The 5,335-nt window shown below is 33.2% G+C and overlaps 1 long non-coding RNA gene across 1 annotated transcript; it reads right to left on the minus strand.

The window, feature by feature from the left end:
- Positions 1-452: 452 nt before the first annotated feature.
- On the minus strand, positions 453-5,128 carry LOC127539183 (uncharacterized). The gene is made up of 2 exons (XR_007947878.1): positions 4,784-5,128; positions 453-684 (listed from the first exon to the last, which is right to left on the minus strand). It is a non-coding gene; the product is annotated as an uncharacterized LOC127539183 (long non-coding RNA).
- Between the last annotated feature and the right edge of the window lie 207 nt (positions 5,129-5,335).

Raw genomic sequence — 5,335 nt, forward strand, 5'->3', positions numbered from 1 at the left:
TTATCATCGCATCCTAATTCCATTATTAGACTGGAAGCCCAATGAGAACAGATGCCGGGTCTTACCAACCAAGTAAAATGTCTTGTGAATATTGAATATACAATTGTTTAGACAATTAGTCATGTTTTCATGATCCCATTTGGGATTTTTTTGGTAGAGACAATGGAGTGATTTGCCATTTCCTTCTTCAGCTCATTTTACAGATGAGGAAACTGAGGCAAACAGAGTTAAGTGACTTGCTCAGGGTCACCCAGCTAGAAGTGACTGAGACTAGATTTGAACTTAAATTTTCCTGACTCCAGGTTGGGCGCTCTATCCACTCTGCCACCTATCTACCTATTAAAAATCACCGAATGAATAAATTAGCAGATGAATCCTACATACTTAGATCATTCCTCCACATTGTGGAGACCCTCTCAAGATAGGAGGGGGAGAGATGTGAACTCATAAAAAATGTTTGACAAAGAACCATCGTAATTTATTTGTCAATAGTAGTGGGGGTATATGTGTGCACAAGCATGTGTATAGTTTTTCCTCAGACTGAATTTCCCAAGTGTCCACGTGAACCGTGGATCTAGTGTTTCAAGATTATAACTTCAAAAGGTTGCAGAAAGCCTGCTGATCTGAAAGGTATGGCAGGATTCTGAAGAAGATTCGTTACTTCCTTTCATATGTTCCTTGTTTCTGAAAGTTAGAAACAACAGCTTTAGAGTTCACAGAATCATCAAGAGCCTAAGCTGCTTTATTTTAAACCCCAAAGGTTTCATTCCCTCTTTTTAGTGACTTTTCTAACAGCTCTGCTTATTAGTATCTCTCACTATTTTAAAAATGCATATTAATAAGTGCATTCTACTCTGGTATTTATAGCTATTCTGTCTATTTCTGCTTCTCTGGGTGGGGGGGGAGGAAACCTGCCATTCTAGTCTCAAAATATGTAATTTTCCCCAAATTGTTTATTTTATATTTTGTCTTCTTAGACCATAATTTCTGTGAGATAAGGAAACTTTTTAAAAAATTAATTCCATTTAGTCTCTAACACATAGGTTAAATAAAAATACAGAAATATTGTAAGTCCTCATATATTTGAACCATAAATATCACTTTTTTTTCATTTGTCTGAATATGACTTTTGAGCTTATTAAAGAAGGGCCTTCAAGGCTACTCCTAAGGATTTTTAACAAATGAATGCTGTACATTGTTGAAGGCTCTTTCTGCATCTCCTGGTATGATCATGCAATTTATTGGGTTTGTTATATATGATTTGTTGTATAATTGTTTTCTTAATTTTTATATCTGTGATATAAATGCAAATTTGTCAGGGAATACTAAATACATTTATGTAGTTTTTTGGCTTTTTTTTTTTGCATCCAGATTTCCTAATGATATCACTCTATATTTCTCTTTCTCTGCTTAATTCTTACCAGTTCATGGCCTTCAGGCACCATATTTGTCTCATAAAAGAAATGTGAGCAAGGAGTTTCTTTACCAATTATTGAAAATGATTTTGACAAGGGCAATCATACTCCGAAGTGGAGTGGAAATCACTGATAAATGGATCTGGACAGTTTTCTTCCCTTGTTTTTCTGGTTCATTGCAACTTATTTGATTTTTTTTCCAGAGATTTTAGAAAGGTACATTTGATTTTAGTACAATATATCTCTAAGTAATGATCCATTTCCTTTAAATATCCATTTGTTAGTATATAATTGGATGTAGTGGTTTATGATAATCCTTTTTATTTCTTCTTTGTTGTGAATTCATTTTATTAATTTTTAAATTTTGGTAATTATCTTCTTTTAAAAATCAGGTTAGTTCATGGTATAAAATTTAGTCTTTTAAAGAAATAGTTTTGTTCATTCGGTTCAATATGCTTTTTCTTTTTGAATTTATTTATTTCTTATTTGATTTTCAAAATTGCTTCTTTTGAGCTTCTTTTGGGTTTGCTGGGTTTTCCCCTACATCTTAAGTTAATAATCATTTTTTTTATTTTTTTAGTAAATATTTTCAGAAACAGTGGACAGCTAGAATGTACAGTGGATAGAGTACTGGCCCTGAAGTCAGGAGGATCTGAGTTCAAATCCAGACCCTGAGCAAGTCACTTAACCCCAATTGCCTCAGCAAAAAATAAAAAATAAATAAATTTTCAGAAACATAATTTTGATATCTAGGATTGTATTAGCCCCTAACTTTCTGATACCTTATCTAATTGTTCTCTTTTATAATTACTTATTGTTTTATTCATTTAAAATTATTATTAAATTTATATTTGGGTATTTATGTTTTGTTCTTTTGGTCCATAATGATTCTTTTTATTATGTTGCAGTCTATAGAGGATATGTTTAATATTCTTATTTTTTAATATTTATGTGATTTTTCTATGCCTCTGAACATTGTTAATTTTATGTTATAATGCTGAGAAATATGTGTTTTCTTCAATATCCCATTCAGAAATTACTACAGTTTTCAAATGTATTTTTCCAAGCATATATTTATTGCAATACTGTTTTTCTTGTTTCTCATTCAATTCGATTTTTTGAGTTCTGAGATAAAAGAAAATTAAAGTCCTCTATAATTATTACTATGAATGTCTTACAATTCAATTAGTTTTTCTTTTAAGAGACTAAAAAGAAAGTTGTTTCATGATCCGTGGTACCATAGGCAGTTTCTCTTTCTTTTTTTATATTATCAATTTCTATCTTTCCCTTATTTGAAATCATTATTGCAGCTCTTTTTCTCCAGAATCACAAGCATTATAATAAATTTTATTCCAACCTTTCATTTTCACCATCTCCTTATATTTTAGATATTTCTCATATGTTAAAATTTGGGTGGGGGCTAGAAAGGGTTTCTTGTCTCTTCTGCTATTTTCCTTTCTTTTATTGAGGAATTCTTAAGTCTATGTTTTCTTCTATTAAATTCTATTATATTTTCCTCACATTTTAAAGTAATCCCTGAATTTTGTTTTAATCTTATCATAGTCTCAAAAAAAAACCCCACCACATTTTCTTCACTACCTTCACACTGACCCCACAGAAATTTCACAATTTCTTTTTTTCAATAATACGTTATTTTTCCAAATACAGGCGAAGATAGTTTTCAACTATCATTTTTTGCAAAACTTTGTGTTCCAAATATTTCTTCTCCCTTCCTCCATCTCCTCCAAGACAGCAAGCAATTAGATATAATTAAACATGTGCAATTCTTCTATACATGTTTCCATATTTGTTAAGCTGTACAACTAAAAAATCAGATCAAAAGGGGGGAAAGCACAAGAAAGAAAAAACAAACAACAACAACAAAAAAAAAAAAAAAAAGGTGAAAAGGTTGCTTTGATTCCCATTCAATTTCCATAGTTCTCTCTCTGGATTCAGATGGCACTTTCCTTCCTAAGTTATTGGAATTGCCTTAAATCACCACATTGTTGAAAAGAGTCCAGTTCATCATAGTTGATCATCACATAATTTTGTTACTCAATTTCATAATTTCTTCAATTAACTACTTGTTATCATATATTCTCTCTGTGTGTCTTTCTGTTTCTCTGCCTCTGTTTGTCTCTCTGTCTTTGTCTCTGTCTCTCTGTCTCTTTCTGTCTCTGTGTATCTTTCTCTGTCTCTATCTCTCCTCCACAAATTTTTGTTCATATTTCACAATATTCTAATATCATAATTTTAAGAATGGAAGGGAATCTTCAGATCAATATATTCATTTTACAAAGGACAAAATCTATGTTCTTTTACATTCTTCTTTTACGTCTCTTATTGGTCTTCTGAGCCAGTCCAAATCACTATGTCCTCCACACTACCTCTCCAGTCTTTTTCACAATGTTCTCCAGGTATAATATGTTCTAATCACATAGAGATCTCCTAGTTGTTCCTTGCCTACCACGTTCCATCTCCCATGTCCATGATTTTCTATAAGTGGTCTCCACGTCTGAAATGTACTCTATCCTTATCTCATCTTCTTCCATGAAGGCTCTATCCAACTGCCACCATCACTATGAAGTTGTCCCTGTTCCTTCCAATTGTTTTTGATCTCTTCTTTCTTAAATTACTTTATATTATTTTTCTGTATATATGCCACCTCCCCCTACCTCTCCACTAGAATTGCAGCTTCTTAATGGTAGGGACCATTTTGTTCTAAATCACTGAATCTTTAATTATTGTGCCCATCCTCTATTCCACTCTTACCACCATTGTGACCGTGTGCTTGGTAGAAAGAGCCCTGTGATATAGACATCAGGAGATGAGCAGGTTGGTGTCTCAGGAGATAGAGCCTTGGACTTGGAGTTGGGAAGACAGTTCAAAACCTGCTTTAAACACTTAGTAACTACCTCAGGCAAATCACTTTACTTCCCTCCCTTAGTTTTCTCATCTGTAAAATGGGGTTAATAGTAGCACCTATCTCTCAGGATTACTGTGAGAATCAAATGAGATAATACATGTAAAAATCATTGTGAATCTTAAATCACTACATAAATGCCAACTGATTATTAAATATGTGTTACAATTCCAGTTCTGACACTAATATCTATGTCACTAGGAACGTTCCTTGACCTCTCTTTAGACCTCAGTTTCTTCTTCTACAAGATGAAGATTTGAATTAGATTATCTAAAATCTCTTTTGGCTCTAGAATCCTATGGATAATCATGTTGAAACCTGAACCTGACCTTCCTAGGACTGCTAAGAATCAGACATTGTCCCAAATGCCCTTTGTCCATGGGGATGATAAGGAATAAAAGGGGCCCAGGTTTGTCTTAAGCAAATCAATTTGTGAAAAGCCTACCTCGAATATCTTAATCCTTGTCAAGCTGTTTCAGTAAGTCTCTTGTCAAATGAGGGAAAGAAAGGAAAAGAAATTTTCTACTTTTTCTTCTTTTTTGAGAATGATTAATTGTTAAGTCATTATAAATGGAATCCTGGGTTTGTCTGTAAAGGCATGGGGGAGGGATCTCCAGGTTTCTTCTTTTAATTATGAAACATGCCAGGTTTTCTGAAGCTGTCTTCAAGGCTCTGGGTTATCCCAGCTTCTCTGGATCCATAACTATGGTCTTAATTTTGTGGTTACTGAGGAGTACAAAAGGCTGGTCATTCTTACCCTTGCTGAGCCTCTATTACTTCATAGACAAAGTATGCTTGACAATAGCAGCCTTAATAGTACCTCATTGGGTTATGAGACTCAGAATAAGACAGTGTATATGACACTTTTAGAACCTTAAGGCGTTACTATATATAAATGTCTCTTGTTATTGATATTATTATTAGCATTATCAGTGTCATTATTGTTCTTAAAACCAGGCTCTTCTAAGGGTCACTTGGAAAGACAATGTTTTTCAAT

The sequence above is a fragment of the Antechinus flavipes genome, chromosome 5 (assembly GCF_016432865.1).
Source record: "Antechinus flavipes isolate AdamAnt ecotype Samford, QLD, Australia chromosome 5, AdamAnt_v2, whole genome shotgun sequence".
NCBI classification, from domain to species: domain Eukaryota; kingdom Metazoa; phylum Chordata; class Mammalia; order Dasyuromorphia; family Dasyuridae; genus Antechinus; species Antechinus flavipes.